This window comes from Girardinichthys multiradiatus, chromosome 22 (genome assembly GCF_021462225.1).
Source record: "Girardinichthys multiradiatus isolate DD_20200921_A chromosome 22, DD_fGirMul_XY1, whole genome shotgun sequence".
In the NCBI taxonomy this organism is placed as follows: Eukaryota; Metazoa; Chordata; class Actinopteri; order Cyprinodontiformes; family Goodeidae; genus Girardinichthys; species Girardinichthys multiradiatus.
In genome coordinates, this window is record NC_061814.1 from 24,721,746 (window position 1) to 24,740,999 (window position 19,254).

The 19,254-nt window shown below is 39.8% G+C and overlaps 1 protein-coding gene across 2 annotated transcripts in view; it reads left to right on the forward strand.

Annotated features, from left to right (window-relative positions):
- The first annotated feature begins 465 nt into the window (after window positions 1-465).
- Window positions 466-19,254, forward strand: part of LOC124859443 (leucine zipper putative tumor suppressor 2 homolog) — a 55,580-nt gene continuing 36,791 nt past the window's right edge. For both annotated transcript variants that reach the window (XM_047352228.1, XM_047352230.1), the window contains exon 1: window positions 466-680. The gene's annotated coding sequence lies outside the window, so the exon portion shown is untranslated. The remainder of the gene's footprint in view (window positions 681-19,254) is intronic.

A 19,254-nucleotide genomic window follows, 5' to 3' on the forward strand; every position in this document is an offset into this window, starting at 1 on the left:
ATGTCTCCATTGTGAGATTAATAAAGTCTATCCTTTTTTTTTTTTTTACACTTGCTCACAATTCAGATCTCTGGGACTTCCCCCAATTACATTTGAGAACTGTGGACTCCGTTGTGCAAAACAACGTTGTGCAAAACAAACAAAAGAGAAGTACTGAAAAAACACCTTTTAGTTTTCTTTTGCACAGCACTTTTTTCGTTACAAACAAAGAAGTGCAAAACATATGTGCATTCAGCTCTAAAGTCATAAACATGCCACTGTGTGCAGCTGAAATAAAATGGTCCCCCTCCCCTCTTTCCGAACCCCTGCCCTTCCTTCCTATGTCTCAAGCCTCTATGTGGACCAGAAGCAAAAGATCGGAGCTCAGACAGCTCCGCCCGCATCTCACGGCAGAGCGGCGTGTCGGGCTCTAACGGTGACGGAACCAAACACACTCGGCGTGAGATCGGAGCTGCGAATCATCGGGAGGCGTTCAGTTAGTTCGGAGCTGCTGTGTGTGGACTGGATGGGTTCTGGTGACGAGGAGCAGAACGCGAATACTGAACCAGGAGGAAAGACGGTGGGGTTTGGCGTGTTGCTGCTTGAAGAAAAGTTGTTTCTGTCCTCCGGATACATGCTCAGGACATTTATTGCTAGAAGGAGCGCTGTACGGGCTGCTTGTTATGAACATTTAAACTCGGGTGAGTAGATCACGGTGATTTAGTGACTCTTGTGTTTTTGGTTGCAGAGGAGTTAGTTTTCCAGAGTTTCTCTTAGGCTTTTTCTCTCTGTTCTATTTTGAGCGGATTGACGCTCATTGCGACCAAAATGAGCACTGAACTTGCGGAGTTTGTTCAACTTCACATAAGATATAATCTGACATTAAATGGGTGACAATGGTTGGTAGTGTTTCCCTTTGTGTTGGAGGCAGAGAATAAGCATTGCTCTGTTATCACCACCCAGCTGTTTCAGTGAATGCCTATTTCAACTGGTGCACACACTCACTCACTCACTCACTCTCACACACTCACTCACTCACTCACTCTCACACTCACTCACTCACTCACTCACTCACACACTCACTCACTCACTCTCACACACACACTCACTCACACACTCACTCACTCACTCACTCATTCACACACTCACTCACTCACTCACTCTCACACTCACTCACTCACTCACTCACACACTCACTCACTCACTCACTCTCACACACACACTCCCTCACACACTCACTCACACACTCACTCTCACTCACACACACACACACACTCACTCTCACACTCACTCACACACTCACTCACACACACACTCTCACTCACACACACACACACACTCACACAATCACTCTCACACACACTCACTCTCACACACTCACTCTCACACACTCACTCTCACACACACTCACTCACACACTCACTCTCACACTCACTCACTCACACACTCACTCACACACTCACTCTCACACTCACTCACACACTCACTCACACACTCACTCACTCACTCACACACTCACTCTCACACTCACTCTCACACTCACTCACTCACTCACTCACTCACTCACTCACTCACTCACTCACTCACTCACACACTCACTCACACACACACTCTCACTCACACACACACACACACTCACACAATCACTCTCACACACACTCACTCTCACACACTCACTCTCACACACTCACTCTCACACACACTCACTCTCACACTCACTCACTCACACACTCACTCACACACTCACTCACACACTCACTCACTCACTCACACACTCACTCACACACACACTCACTCACACACACACTCACTCACACACTCACTCTCACACACACTCACTCACACACTCACTCTCACACTCACTCACTCACACACTCACTCACACACTCACTCTCACACTCACTCACTCACTCACACACTCACTCACTCACTCACTCACACACACACTCTCACTCACACACACACACACACACACTCACACAATCACTCTCACACACACTCACTCTCACACACTCACTCTCTCACACACACACACACACACACACACACACTCACACAATCACTCTCACACACACACTCTCACACACACACTCACTCTCACACACACACTCTCACACACACACTCACTCTCACTCACTCAGTCACTCACTCACACACACACACACAAACACTCACACGGAGTTGTTAAACCTCTTTCTACTCTTTACATCTGAATCTGCTTTTGTTGCACAGTAAAAGCAGAAAGAAACATGAGTATATAAATTGAAAAAAAGAAGTCTAATAAGATGTATGTTCAATACTTCCAGTGTCACCTTAAATTTATAGATTGGTTTTAAGCTGAATTGAAAACAGCCCGGTTCTGATTGGGTCATAAATAATTCCCACAGGAGCAGCCGGTTCTCTTGCTCTCTCTCTTTCCCATATGTGGTGAACTCCCTTTTTGCAGATGATTGATGGGTTAGATGTGGTGTTGTCACAGCTTTAAGCTGAATGCAAACATTAGGGTCACTGCACATAGATGCATCCATGCATGCATTCTGCAAGTTGGTAAAGATGCTCTGCAGGCAGATGCTGTAGTTTTACAGCTCCATCATGTCAGCTCACAGGAAAACTGTACATCATCCTGCCCTGTCACCACAGGACATCCCAGCACAGATAGAGGGGTAGGTAGGGGGGTAGGGTTGGAGCTTGCTACTTTCTAGCCATCAGGATTGGGGCTAATTAGGGGGATGGGTTGTGGGGGGACAGAAAGGTGGTGGGGAACATGATGTTGAGGGATCATTTTAATCACAAGACCAGAGGGGTGAGACATGTGATGTGCTTTAGCAAGAATATCACTAAATTCATGCTTAACATGATTTTGAAAGCATAAACCTTTGTGTATTGTTACTATTCTAACTTTTTGTAAAGCGATGATAGAAATATGCCTTGCCTGTAAAAATAAACAAACCTTCCTTTCTCTTTACACATGTTTATATTAAGTTAGCAATCTAAACACAGTTGCAGCTGGTGCATGTTTGCCAAAACGTGACAGTGAATCCACCAAACAACTTTTGTTATCTAATTTGCTCATAAAATAATCTAATCTGAAAACAGCTCATACATGGGCACATCTGGTGGCTCAGACCCACTCTTATGTAACACATGGAGTAAAATCCTTAATGTGGCAGCAGACAACAGAGAGCCATCTGACACACACCTGCATCTGTCATTTAGGAAAATGTCTATCTATCTATTTCGATTTGAAGCAGCAGCGCCTGAGCACACAACCATTTCATCTGCAGCAGTTATGATGATGACAATTTTGTAATTTTTGTGGTTTTAATTAAAAGCATTCAAGCAGTAAGCTACCACCTTAAACTATTATGAAACAATGCTTTGGGTCCAACTGAGGAAGAACACAAAACTGTATTCCTGTACCAAGTCTTCTGTTGGGAAGTACCATAGAAACTTTAGTTCCTTTAAAGAAGTGGTTCCTTCTTTATCCCATGTAACCGTAATTTAACATCTTCATACTAGATCAGACCACTATAAATAAAAGTGCACCACTTTTCTTGCCCAATTTCCAATTTTTTATTGACATGCCGATACTGATTTTAGCCAAATCTATATTCTCCTTAATAAGAGTCTGGGTCTAAAAGCCAACTTTGTATAACTGATGTTACAATTTTTAAAACAAAGACAAAATGTTTGCAGAGTTTATATTTTTAACTGTCTGTAGCATCTTATATTAGCATTTAGTATGGCTGGTCTTACTGTATAGCAGTCTAAGTATATTTATTGGAGAATGTGATCCCTTACTTTGACTCTGAGATTTCCAAAAGGCATGTCAGCATGTTTCATTACGGACAAAAGTAAAAAATACTTAGAAGGATAAAACTGAGTGATGTTGCTGTACTCCATTCAGCATTCCCATTATCTGCTGAAGTCTTGCTTTCTCTTGATCTTTCACAGCCTGATTAAACCACATGCATACTTCGGCATGTCCCATTTTAATCCCTTATTTTAACTCTGTGCATCCTCTGACATTATCTTCAAACCCCTCACAGTTACTGAAAATAATGACCTTTGTTTTTCGCTTTGTAACTGCATCCACACTGAAGAGTGTTGATGTTGTTTCCGTGGTCGGGTGGTGCTTATGTGTGGTACATCCACTGACCAGAAAAAGATCTGACCAACATCTCTAGTTTAGTGTCAAATGAAATATCTGGAAATAACATTAGTTGTTACATTACAGGTTCTTGTTATAGATACAATGGTCAGTGTTTCACTGAAATTTACATCAGTTTCTTGTCAGGCCATTAAAACTGGACATGATTAAGAGTACAGTTGGGGACAGACAAGTTGTCACTTAGATCCACACACTCATACACACACACACACAAAAAAAACCATAAAGACTGCCCTTGTGTGTCAAACTGTAATTAGTAGCCGCCTGGGTTTGCAGTGACCTTTCCCTTTTCTGCTCTCAAAGGTCTCTCCTGAAGAGCCACTACTGCAGCAACACTAATGACTTTGCGCTTAGTGTTTTTAAAATGTTTTCAGCAATTTTCAAGTCTGTCCTTCAGATATTTTCTGCCATTCTAAGTGATTTCGTTCTTCCTCTTATGCAGTTTTCTAAAGAGGTCTGCTTTTCTCGGTCATTGTTCACTCGGCAAGAACATAAACACCGGTAGCCTTGCAAAGCTGACAGTGAAATTAGTTCCCAGATGTTCTTCTAACTTAATTAATAAAATGCTGTTAATTTGTTAATGCTTTTCTTCCAGCCTTGCTCCAAGAGACCAGCATTTGTTTTAGTAGTGAAAGGGTGCAGGGATTCTATCCATCAAGTTACACGATGCCAGATTGGATCTGCAGAGGGGTTCAAATGAAGAAAATTGTGATCTACAGTAGAGTTATGTTTATATACAGCTGCACTACTTCTTTTTATAGAATTGGCAAAGTTACGAGAGATATACTGACTCACGGTATGGTCATGCCTTTTTGGTCTGCTGGTTCCCATGTTGGTGAGTTGTAAACCTTTCATCTGATAAAGTTTATATCCAAGATGAATTTCTGCAGGATGTGCCCTCAATCTGAAAGTCAGCGTAGCTTCTGCCAGTAAAACAAAAAGCATGCATGTCTAAATGGGAAGCTGTGTGGCGAGAAATCATTTTAAATAGTTTGGAACTTTTGGAATATCTCTAGTGGAAAATTATCTAGTATTTGCTTAAGCTTTAGCAAGAATAAACCTAAATGCTGCCAGACTTCAAATTATGTGTTAGTACACTAATTTGGAGTTTAAAAAGTAAAACAAAATCAAAACTTGTGTTGAATGATGCTGCAGTCGTGGTTAACACAAACAATGAACAGCAATGAACACAACACAAAAATGTGCATGGGTAATGTCTGCAAATAGTGCTGCCATGAAAAACTGCTTGAGGGCTCTCAGCTTCCTGTTTTACGTAACATCTCTGATCGAACTGTAAAAACACTGGAAAGTGAGATACAAGACAGATTTGATTTACAAAACTGGTGGCAGCATACTCCTGTTTTCCAGTCAGAAAAGCATATTAAAAACCCATCAGAAATAGAGGGTATAGTACAATGCCATCCCTTATATGTTATAGGCTTCTTCTGCTGAAATGATTCTCAGTGATTTTTCAGGAAAACATCATTAGGTATTATGCCGTGTTAAAACATTCGACAGTTACTCATATTTATTAAAACAGTTTTTACAATAATTTCCCAGAAAAGACAACATTTTTGCACTTCGGATTCCTTTTCGGACTCAATCAATTAGTAAACAAATTTCCCAAATTACAAATTTTCCATATTGTGGCAAAATGATATTCATATGTTTTTAAACTTTAAACACCAAAGTTTTTCACATGATAATTCACTGACATCCAGATAATTTTTAAACAGTTGAATGGGTTGTACAGGGCCACTGCAATAGGTTTTGTTTCAGCTTCAGATGGTAGACTCAGAATTTGGACTGAAAGCCATGAAAGCATGCACCCCTCTTAACTCCTAGCAACAGTTCAGGCTGGAAGAGGTATTATAATGATGTGGGTATATTTTTTTGGCACATTATGAAACCCTTGGTATCAACTGAACAATAAACTCCACAGTATTGCTGCTGACAGTGTGCTACTTTTTATTCAGTGTGCATATCTTCTGATGGCTACATCCAGCATGGTAATGATAAATGATCTCAAAATGGTTTCTTCTAACAATGACTTCACTGTACCAGATCTTAGTCCACTAGAGCAAGTTTGGGATTAGTGACTAAGTACATTTTATTTATATAGCCCTGTAATTAGGTGGAATAGGAAATTCACATCATGGATGTGCTGCCCACAAATATGCAGCAATTGTGTCAATCGTGTCAATATTGACCAAATTCAGAGAGGAATATTTCCAACACAGGCTGCAAGGTCATGCTGGGGTTAGCTCTATTGTCTTGCAGCAAGAAGGTCCTGGGGTTTCTCTGGGTACTCCAGCTTCCTACCAAAGACCAAACACATGACTGTTAGGTTGGTTGGCCTCTCTACAAGTGCCCTTAGGTATGTGCTTGTGTGTGCACGGTTGTTTGCCCTGTGTCTCTCATGGACTGGCAACCAATCCAGGATGTACCCCACCGCTTCACCACTAAAAATAGGCACCAGAAAAATAAATTAAGCCAGGAAAAAATAGGTCCAATGCAGGATTGGCAAGGTATACCTAATAAAGTGGCCAGTGACAGTTTTATCGCTTATCCTTTTCTCTACGTGTGTCATTGTTGAACAGTCGATTACCAAGGTTTGGGATACAGTCAAAAGTAGACATAAGATGTCCTAAGAACATGCATACAGCCTGTCTCTCATACTGAATTGCAGACCTTGTTTTTTTGCAGGTAAACGGGATTTCAGTTGAATTGCTGTTCCAATCTGATAGTTTAGATGTTGGCCAGAGATGGGAGTGAAAGCCCTTACAATATGTAACAAGAGAAGGAATCGATTCATAGTGGAGTTTGTCTGGATATAATGGACATCACTGGGCAGAGCTTTTCCACAGATCATATTAACCAGGAGTGCTAAAGCCTGCCAATTGCTCCAAACATCCATTAGCAAGCCAATGAAACTGTGTTTGCTCAACAGTTGCATATTTATCACTACACCCCTAAGATTTTAGAAACTTCTACCGTCAGCAAAATTTTGGAGAGGAGTCCTCATTAAAAGGGTAATACAAAATCTATTCTGTGATCATCACATTTATCTATCTGGCTTTGTTTTCCGTCTTTCACTCTGGTTCTTTCAGCGTAACAGAAAAAGTGGCCTCATATGTCACAAGATGTCACTTCGTTTCTGTCTGGAGGTTGATGTATGGGAACCAAAGAGGCCAGTGCTGAAACAGCAGACCACACAGATAAGCTCAAAATTGATGGATGACACCAGGATAAAGTCCAGAACTGAGGCTCGTTTCCTGGTGGCACACAAACAATTTGTGAGGCAATGTCTTGCAGCTGTAGCAATTACATATTTTTATCAGTAGCAGTTTTATTTGTTTGGCCTAGATTGTTTTTATTTTGAATTTTGAGAAGAAATAGTGAGCGGTAGCAGCACATAAAAAGCCTGTGTTCTTCACAAAAGTGAAAGAAATTGATTAAGTTGTTTGTTGTGTTTTTCCCCCTATTGTAATCTAATTTTAATTTGTCCCAGTGAGGAAAACAAAGCATGAATTATTGATCCAATTTAAAAGCTCATTAACAGTTGCTGGTGTGGGTTAGTAGTAGTTTCATGAGGAGTTTTAGAGGACACTTTCAGATATAGTCTTTATAAATCCAGCCTCAGATGATCTGAAACAGAGAGTTTTATAACTCTGAGATTGGTGGACACCCTGCTGTTTAGGATTGTGTTAAATGATGATATGAAGGTAGGATTTCCTCCCCTCTTGGCATCTTCCTTTGTGCATGTGTGAGTGTGTTTTTGTTCATCAGAGTGAAACCAGCTTAGAGGATGCATCTGCCAGCTGACCCCTCTGCCAAATATATAACATGCAGCTCCCCCTCCACCTCCTCACTGTGTCAGCTGACAAGCTTGGGTAAACGGTGCTTGTGTTGCTTCAAGAAAAAAGGGTCCAGAGTGCATGTGTGTTTGAGGAGTGAAGGGGGGTTCTGGTATGTCATAGGTAGTATTGACCATTAGAAACATCCTGACCCCAGTGTATCTTTGCTGAATGTATCTCTTTCATGGGCTCAATCCCTCTTTCTTAATTGGTGACAGATGTCTCATCCCATCATCTGCGACTGCAATCTCTTTTCTCACACACATGATGGGCTGTCCACATTCCCAGAAATCTTTAGGGAACCTCTGGGATGGATCCCAGATATTGGTAACCTAACATGTCCCCCACCCCATCACTCTGGACTGAACTGGTTCTCATATCTTCTGCATCTTCCAGCTGGTCTGGAATTGGTTGTTCTTAAAAAAAAAAAAAAAGGAGCATTGGGCATCCTTTAACTGTATGAACTGTATGACACTTTTAGTTGTCGTCAGCTCAGCTCAGACTTGCAGAGCTTTGTATGCTCTGCATTGTTGTGCTGTGAATTGTTTCCAGAGGATTGTGTCCTTCTGCTGAATGAGATTTCTTGGAAATAAGAGACAGGAGAGAATGAAGAAGAAAAAGAAAAATGGGGTTTGCATTGCAGTGGATCAGCAGGAAAGTGAAATCAAGTCCTCAGCATGGGACATGCAGGATGTGTGTTTGTGCTCAGCTGAATATTAAAAGCGGTATATAAAACAAAGAGTCCAGACTTTCTGTCTTTAACACACACACTACTTCAGGCCTACTTTAGATTCCGTCTGCAAGAAGAAAACCTTTGATATTATTAAGTTATTGTTGTTAACTGCCTTGATCAGCATAAGGTTCTGTGTTTGGGGTCTCAATGTCCCCCTCCCACCTGCCTGCTTGGGGCCTAGACTGTTGTAGACAGAAGTGGGTCAAAGTTTAGTGGAGCGTCCTGTCTGAACAGGAGGGAGGGGTGATCTGAGTACAAGGAACGGCTTTGCTACACATGGTGGGGGGCTGTTTTTTTTTTTTTTCTTGGTGTTTATCAAAACACAGCATATGACTTGTGAGTCTCTTTACTCAACAAGAGTTTGCCAACAGTAAAGCACTGATACCAAAAGTAAATTTTAATCAGTTCTGATTTCTATAATTAATGACATTCAAAATATTTTTTTCTAGCCTTTCTGCCAGAGAAGTCACTAATTATTTCCATCAGGAGCAGAGGTGACGTTACACTGTGTGTGTGTGTGTGTGTGTGTGTGTGTGTGTGTGTGTTTGTGTGTGTGTGTGTGTGTGTGTGTGAGGAGTTACTGTAAAACAGGGTTGCACGTAAGGCTGTGGTAGGCAGTAACTGCTTCCTCACAGAAGAATGTTATTTTCACAAACTGTTGGTGCCTAGGTACGGTGCGTTTACTGTTGAGAAAAGATCAAATTTTGAGTTTCTGACTTGTTGGTCACTGGTCAGGACCGGTAAATCTTTCAACAAGCTGATTTCTTAATGCATTAATGTGAGATTGGGTTTTACATAAATGCTGCGTTTTAAACTGCCCATATTTAAATTACCATAACATGTTTTTAACAGTTGCTTAAAAGATAACTGTTTGCTGTGGTTACACATGCAAGGAAAAACTAACATTTGGTTTACACTTCCCGTTTCTGTCCTCGTGCAGGGCTCGGTCCAGAACTCTGGATTTTACAAGCATATGCATGGTTCAGTATAAACACAGGGGGAATAATTATTGCTAACTGTTTGATAGACTTCATCGTGGCCAAATTTTCAGTCTGTGGCCTGCTAAGCAAAGGCATAAATAAGGCTCAACTCCTTCAGTGGTTATGAATATTGGGTAAAACAGAGCAGAACTGTCTTTTTCTTTCATGCTTTAAAAAACATAACACTGTACATTAAAATGACGGTAAACAACCGTTGGTTTGTCAACATGACAGAGTAATACAGATGGTTAGCAGAGGTTAACATCACCCGCGCTCTGTGCAGTCTGAGCATCTCCAGTTCTTACAGTTTGGAAGGTCAGATCTGTGTCCATCCTCAGAAGTCTCCCAAAGACAATTACATTAGAGTAATCTTACTTGCCATAATTTCAACAATTGGAATACCATGAGTTAAGGACTTCAAGAAAAGTTTTCTTTAATTTTCTTTTGTGTAGTGGAACGATTCTCTGCCTCTACTATGGTACACATTCTACAAGTAAATATCTTCATTCACCTCCGAAATAAACGTGACTTATAGCCTCAAAATGCGAAAAATCTGTTTGATAAATGCTGCATATAGATTTATTAAAACGTTTTCATGAATAATTTACCTGCAATTGATCACAAACCTCCACAACCTTTTTGTGAAAACGTGGTTTCCATTTCAAACTGATATGGCATAATCTTTTCCTGTCACATGGATTTCTGGCCAAGCATTATGTATTTCCCTGCAGATTAACATGTCTGGGCTTCATAAAGGTCAGAGTTTTAGCTCTAAATTCAACAGAGTGATGCAAGCCTCAGTTTTAAGCATCCAAATTTTAAAGTGATCTGTTCATTTTAATAACTCTTTGTAATGAGTACCTTAAGTAAGTAATATCTCCTGTTATTACTCTCATAGGTTTAGCCACATATCCAGTATTCATTAATCAGTAATAGACAGAAAACAATCCTTAGCATCCCGCTGAATCCTCAAGACGAAAGTCTCCTGAAATTGGCAGTAATGTAAAGTGTGTAAGGGAAAGTATTAGCCAGTTATCAGAAAGAAAGCAAGAGCTGTTTGTTGGGAATTCACCTGAGGTGACCTGGGATAATTTGTGTGTAAGATGTTAAGGGTCTCACCTCCTGTAGAGTTTGCATTAGTACCACTGAGTGATAATGGCCTCCTGGCAGACGGAAAGCCCTTTCAGTAACATCTATCCCAGCCATATGAAACGCTAAAATCTTTTTAATCGATTGATAAAATTTGATTTAGGTGGTCTGAGGTATACAATTGAAGTCTTCTCGAGCTCTGGATGGGGAGAGAAAATAGAATATGGAAAAATATTTGTATTTCCAGACTTTATTCCCTACCTGTCTAAATGTTGCTTCCATCTCTTCATTTGTCCTTCCATCCCTTCATATGTCCATCCATCCATCCATCCGGCCAGCCATCTGTCCGTCCAATAATCCATCCAGATTGGCTTTTAAAGGAAGGTGAAAACTGGAGAATTGAGTTTGGGGAAAGAATGAATTTCTGACCTGAAAATGTGAACCTTGATTTAAAATGTAAATATGAGGCTTTTTATTCCAAGGACTATATAAAATATTTAAAGTGACCGTCAGTGAAATTTTTTTTTTTTTTTTTACAACCAGATGTTACAAAAGTAAACGTTACTTACGTTTACTTATATAATTTCCTTGTAGGCCTGTGTTGTGCAACGGGGCATTGGAAAACCCAACGCTGATACGAGGAAGTAGAGATCTGGGATTTTTGGAGAAGCACCTTCAAAATTAAACTATGACTTATATAGTGCCTCATCTGCTGTGCCCATTGCCAGCAATCCAGGAATTACGGGTGTGCAGAATTTGAACTATAGCTTTTGTCTGCTGCCAAAGATCAAACAGAAAGATTAAGGTGGTTGGAGGTGCAGCAGCGGCAGATGCAGATGCAGGGATGGACAGATGAAATGAGGTCAGTGTCATCCTGTCTCATTAACCATGCAGGGTTGGGAGGGGATTAGCCTCACTTACATAACCCCAGCTCCCCCGTTTCCCCCTTGAACTGGCCTATCTCCCCCTTTCTCCTATCCCAAACTCTCGAAAGAGGAGGAAGATTGTTGCTGGCCTATTTGTTATTCCCGCATCTTAGACTATTATTTTTCTACAAAACAAAATTTTGAAGGAGCGGGAGACAGAAGGAGGCTGATTGTGGTGGGAAATGTTGAAGGGAAGAACAGACATCAGGAACTGAGAGAATCAGCCAACAAAGGTAGACTTTATTTCCGGCTGTAGTACTAAAGTGCAGATGAAGCTAAAGTAGAAGACAGAATAAGAGGAAAACGGAAGATGGCAGATTGTTAGGTGGGGGGGGATTGGTCTATTTATAGTATATTCCTAATGTTGGGTTAGACTGCTTGGCCCAATGCACCAGAGCTCAGCATCTATGCCAGTCTTCATGTTGGTCCGCATTAGTTCGATACACACGCAGGCATATACAGCATGTATTTATGAATGTACCCTCTGGGTGTGAACACAGGTTGTCGCATAAATGTGAGTATGCTGACCTTTGCCACTGAGCATAACAAAATTACGCACCAGCACATCACTTGGCCATGTATCGTAAGCTAAGGGACCTCCTTCTATTCTGTTTAGTTTATAGAAAGACAAACAGGAACACTAAAAGTAAATTAGGTGCATCATCTCCCTCGTCCTTTCAACTCCTGTTTGTTACACTTGCACATCAATGGACATCCTCCCTTTTGTTCTCTGTCAGGCAACAGTTAAATGTGATTGTTTTCTTTTTGTGGAGCTTGTTGTCCTTGTTTATTGTTCCCACTAATGGCAAATATAGGACTTTATAAAAAGATAATGTGTTGTAGGCATTAATCTCTCCCAGTTAAGTATTAATTATGTGCTCACATTTGTTTTATTTCATAATGACCTCTTATTTGTCCCAATCTGCAGAAATTACCATCTGTCTGTATCTCGTTTATAGTTGATGAAATCCAAATCTTCTCTGCAAAATTCGATCTAGTTGAAGTTAGCTTTAAAATTTTACTTCACACTGCGATTTTATCTCTGATCTGAAATCATAGACTTTCTGATATGATTCTATTGCAGCAGCAAATGGTCCCGTTCGGCATCTTCTGTCATGCAGTGTGACATGAAGATGCTACTGTAGAGATTTTATCATATGAAACTCACCCAGTGGTGATTGAAATCTGACCATTTTTAGTTGACTGGCCCACCAGAAACTAACAAAATCAGATGTATTTCCATTCAGTCAGGGCGCAGTTTACTATCTCAGTTCTATAATCATTTGTCTTTCTTTTAAAATACAAATAAAACCTGTTTATGGGTGCTAGCTTTGGCCGGTCAAATCTTTACAGAAACTGGGAAACAAAAGAAAATTATGATTAGTGCGTCTCTAATCAAGAGGATGGTTCACTTCTTGCTTTTGTCTATCACCATGTTAACCTATTCTAGAAGCCTAATCTGCTCTGGAGCAGGTGGATACACAGATGCAGCTGCACATAATCTTTAAAAGTATTGCATTTTGATCTTAAACAAGTACATAAAAATTGTTTATCAACTTTTTTTTTTTTCTTTTTCCTGTTTGCATCAAACGTTTCTAAAACACAACTTAAAAAATAACGTGCCATTAAATGCAGAGACAAAGTTTTCACTTTTCAGAAGCAGATTGTGGAAAGGAGCTGTAGATTCTGGACATGTATTTTACATCTGTATTCTTAAAGGCTTTAGATGTTTTCTTCATTTAAGATTATAACCTTTTAGTTTTTGTGACTGATGTTTGGCTCAACAGCAGCAGCGTTCTTGTAGTTAATCAAAGTTCGAGTATATTTCTGGTATAGCTGCCCCCCTGCCTGCGTTGCGGCAGCATTACCATGCTGTTTTTTCCTGCTAAGACAAAGCTCTTTGTGTGCAAAAATGTGTTTGAAATCATAATGAAAGGCTAAAAAGACAGGGAGGTTGAAAATAATGAGAGAGGAGACAAAGAGAGAGAAATGAATAGAGATGATCCATCTCCTCCAGACAGACAAATTGTTGCAACAGCAGAGGCAGTCTGAAAGAGACAAAAGACAGGACAAAGCTTTTGGCTCTGCCAGTGATTTAAGCACTGAAAAGAAAAAATGAAAAGGTTCCCACTGCCTTTGTTTCTGATTTCTTAATTATCCTCTGCTCACTCTTTTTCATCTGTGTGGTCAACTTCTGCTCCTGCTGTCCACACAACAACAAAAAAACCAACTCTGAATCTTCACTAAATGGGGATTTGATTTGACACATCAACATTAGGAAACACGTAATTGTAAAGTATAAGGAAAAGGGTAGATGATTTGCAAAATGTTTGACAAATAAATGTCTGAAGAGGGTAATGTGCAATTTGTACTCAGCCTGATTCATATTGTAGTTAGAAGGGAAGAGCACCCACTCTTCTTGAAGGGTGGCCCTTCAGGTCATTGAAGTTCTGAGATACAGAGTTGCGAACCTCTAGACGGCGACTCAGTTGGTCCTTTAGGTTTTCTATGGGGTTCGGGTCTGGAGAAAGTTCAGGCCACTCCATTCTAGGTACCCCAGTCTCCAGCAGCCATTCCCTAATGATGCAACCTCGATGAGCTGGAGCATTGTCGTCCATGAAGATGAAATTAGGCTTGAGTTATTTATGCTGGGAAACAATGACTGAATTGATGATGGTATTTAGGTAGTTTGGGCTTGTCATTGTACCATTCACAAAGTGTAGGGTAGTTCAGTGTTGACTATATGTGTGGTCAGGTACCCCTACAGGTCGTTTAGCACGCAGACCACGCTGATGTAAACAGTCACTCTCTGATGCCCTAAGCTCAATGGCCACTTCCATCTGGGAACATCCTGTTTGAAGCCTCGCAATGGCAATGTACTGTTGATCAGTTGTTAGATCATGATGCCTTAGTCTCATGATGTCAAAATGTGAACAGCTGTTTAAACAGATGTTACTTAGACATGGTTCACCAGCTTACGTAGATAAATCATAGAAATTAAATACATTTTTCCTACAGCAGTTGGGCAAAAGAAGCCCAGGAACAGCTCTCGGAACATGAACTTGAGGTGTTGACTAGGGCTGCGGCATTTTAGGAATACATGGGACATCCCATAATGTCGGTGAATGTTGTGAAGACGACATGACTTGCAATTAATCAAGAAAAACTTAAAACAGTGTTATGGTCTTTCTGCTTTGGGTTCATATCAAACAGACCACAGTTCAAGGTGAGTTAGTTTTCTGTTGCTTATCTGCATGCCAAAACCAAAGAGAAATTGTGAACAGTGGAAACACTTAAACAATATATCCCTACCACTTAGTTGAATCTAGTTTGGGTTGTATAACCCCCGGTAAAAAATCTGAAATACTTAGATTGCTCCTACCTGTTCTTCAGATGCTCATACCCTTTTCTGGCATTAGGAGCTTGGATTGAGATATTCTTACCCGCCTTGATAAAAACCTGGGCTGAACTACTGTACATGACATTGATTTTAGATTCTGTAAATCACCATTAATGAAGAAAAAAGAAATCTTGTTTTCTTAAAATAATAAAATCTACAATATTTGTCTGGTCTGTTAGTCTAGATCTGTTTAAATTTATATTTCTAGATTTGTTTATATTGGATTTATCTGTTTAAAAAATTTTATTATGCACAAGACTTAATGTGAAACTATTCAACTTTTGTTTCTCAATATTTATAAGTTAGAGAGGCTTTTTTGCAAAGAAGGATTTTTGGGGAAGTGTGTGCTTTGTTGTGGGTGCGACACGGGTCACAGAAAGAGGGACTCACCCATGAGGCCATTCAATATTCGTCACTGGGTATATGGCAGATCAGAACCTTTGAAGATGAATCGTTTTAATGTTGTTGCTACCCAGAATACCTGTTTGAATTGTGCAGTTATATAGATTATAATAATAATTGTGCAGTGTCTGTCTTAATTGAGGTTTCTAAAAATAAATCTTAATCAATCTGAAGTGCAGTGAAATATCTGAAAGTAATTTTTTGAAAAATGAATTTCATAAAAGGAATTCAGATTCATGCATTTATGAATGCTCTATAACCATAGTGAAGTATATTAAAATTTGTGTTTATTTCTGGATGTTCCTATTCTACAAATATAATCCTGGCTGGATAGCTGAATAATTAATACTGAGCACTTGGTATCACATAAACAGTACATTACATCAATTGATCAGACATTTCCATGGGGTCAGAGTTTCAAATGGGTCAAAGAATGGTGTCAGGTTTAAACAGACTGCCCTCTAGTGAAAAATAGTGGATCTGCACTGACAAAGGTGAGAAAGCTAACACGACAGGAGTTTAAACATGCATCCGGCAGATCCATCAGAGCAGCACAGGCAAACACAGTTCACATTGTTCTTTTCTTAACCTATAAGATGAATGCTGGTCATTAATCATGGCCATTTGTCTTCTGTTGTAAGTGTAGAGGTCAGTGATTAAACCTTGTTCTCTGTAACGCTGCCAACTCTCTTTTTTCCTCCCTCTCTCAGAGGCTGCAGTTCGTCGCTGCTCCACTCGGCTTTTCATGGCTCTGATGTTGTCTGCCAACAAATCCCAGCTGAATAAAAGTCAGAAATTGAAGCGGCAAATTATGTTTTATGTATGTGTGCTTACACAAGGAAAGCAAGAAGGAAAGTGGGCCAACCATCAAACAGGAAGTATTACTGCAACAAAGCTTTACTATTTTGAGGAAAAGACAGTGGCAACAAACAAATAGCAGCAAAGACTTAATGTAAGGGTTCAGTAAATAGCAGAGTAAAGGTGGAAAAGCTGCTACGTTTCCACTGATTGAATTCAGCTGTAAGAATTATGCTCTCAACTTTTTACCTCTGTTATTTAACAAAGAGTATGAGGATGAGCAAAAAGACCTTCAATGACATGTGCTGTTATAGAAATATATTTCTCTGATTGTTCAGGGCAAATCGGCAATTCCATATCTCCAATAGTATCAGACGGTAGCTGTTTTGTGTATATGAGCTTTTGTATTTTAATTTTCCTAGTCACTCACCATAACTATCGGTAAGAATCTGATTTACAAATTGAGTCCGTTCAGGCAGAAATTTTGCAGAACCTTCATGACCTCCTCAGTCACGTTATCCTGTGGGAGCGGCAGTCCTGAATAATTGTCTCATCGTCTTGACATAAAGGTTCGTCCCAGCCGTGAGATACATATGCTGCAGTCGCGCTGTAATCTATCCGCAGGAGATAAAATGGATTATAATCTCAATCTAATCTGATCCCATAGAGTTGCATCCGTCCATCATGCAGAGTGAGATCCCATCTTCTAATTAGAATATTAGAGGTGAAGTTTGTGTGGGTGTCTGTCTGTGTGACTGTATGCCTACTTTTATGAACACCAAGTGTTACAGGAAAGCCAGTAAATCTTCACAGGTCATGTTTTATGGCCTAGCAGGGCTTTTTAGAAATATTTAAAAAAGACTTAAAAGACAGGCCTGGGTCAAGGTCTGCACACATACCGTATAAGTCATATGTGTGTTTGTACTTCTAAATAACTTTTGAAGATGGTTATTGTGCACATTTGCAGCATGCTAGGATGACAGCAGGGTTACTGTCCATATTGCTCATATCAGTGAAATATAAAGATGGTGGGACATCTATTATGTTGCTGATTTGACCCGTATTGAGACCCCTAAGTCCCTCTGGAGAGACCATGCCCCCACCTGTTTTCCCCCTATGTTAGGACAGACTAATACCCCCACTTCCCTCCCCCAGCTCCTGCTTCATCGTGTTTAAAAATAACAACGAAGCAACATGTATCAAATCTGGACAAAGACAATCATCTAATGGCATAACGCTCAGGTCTTAGTTTTTGTTTTAATCTGTGATAGCCTCACTGAAATTTGTTCATAGTAAGTGGGATGAACTTTAAACTGAAACAGACGACAATGCAATTTACAATAAAAAAAATAAAATGAAAAAATTTAAGTATCAGGAAAAAAACTAATTATGAATGATTGGGTTTTTTGGTCTAAATAAAATGATTCTCACAGCGAGGTCTAATATTATAGCACAGGTTTTCTGCTAAGAACCTGCCAATAGTTTGTGTTTGGTATTTGTATCTCTCCTTGATGGAGCCACTAAAGGAGCTACAACCCTTAATGTTTTACTTTTCTTTCCCATAGAAAGTACTCCTGGATCAGTGCTTCTGTGTTCTTTTTCCTTCTCTGCTCTGTTCTCTCAAACTCCCAGTCAGTCGTGGCAGATGGCCGCTCACACTGAGCCTGGTTCTGCTGGAGGTTTCTTCCTGTTAAAAGGGAGTTTTTCCTCTCCACTGTCGCTACATGCATGCTCAGTATGAGGGATTGCTGCAAAGTCAACGCCAGTGACTGTCCACTGTCTCTACATGCTCATCCAGGAGGAGTGAATGCTGCAAGCCTCTGACTCGATGCGATCTGCTGGGTGTCCTTAGATAGAAAAACGCTTTAACCAATTTGAATAATAAACTGAATATGACTTCAATGTTTGATAGTTAGGATTAATTGGAATGTATGTACCTGACTTGAAATCTGCATGATTCGATTGAAATGACTTTGTAAAGTGTCTTGAGAGGACATGTGTTTTGATATGGCGCTATATAAATAAACTAAATTGAATTGATTTTATATGCAACTACTGAAAAGCAGTCAAAAGAAAATGAAGAGAGGAAAAAATATCTGTGGCCTCCACCTGCAAAACTGTTCCTGTTTTTGGGGTCGTCTCATTGTTGACCCTTTAGTTCCTGTTGTTAATTTAATTAACACAAAACAGCTGACACTGATTAACAACCCCCTCTACTCTTTAACTGACCAGATCAATATACCAGAAGTTTAACTGACTTGCAGACTGCATCTACTAACATTTGGGAAATAATTGGTCGTCCTCAGCGAACTCCAGTGTGGTACCAGGACAGAGCGGCACCTGTGCAATAAGTGTAGTCGTGATATTGAGCAACTGCATCAAAGCCAAATGCATCCAAGCTATACAGTATACAATCAGCACAGCTTGGCAGTGAGGCAATGTGGCACAAATGACCCCTACAACAGCAAGTAGAGAGCAAAAATCAATATGGTATCACTTATAAGGCAGTAACAAGTTGCCCAATTACCTCATTGGCCAACTGAAGGATAGCAAGAAAAGGAAGAGGTTCACATAAACTGTAGAATAAAGTTCAGTTCTGGTAGCACATAGAGACTCGTTGCCTTACTTAAGCACTTCTTTCTCTATGTCTACACACTATAGAGGAATTCATTGCAAGTTTTGAAGTATTTTTTTAATCATTGAGTAAAGGTAGCTTATAAAACCATAGAAACACTTCTTTAACTAATTAAAAATATTACAATAATAGACTCAGTGGATTATTTTCATTTATTTTTCTTGTTCTAGTTTTTGGAGAAGTTATTTTTTACTTTGTGGCTAAAAGTATTAACAAAAAAGGAATAATAAATATTAAAAGTAAACTTTTTTTTTAACAGCAGAATATTTTGACTACTTTGAAAA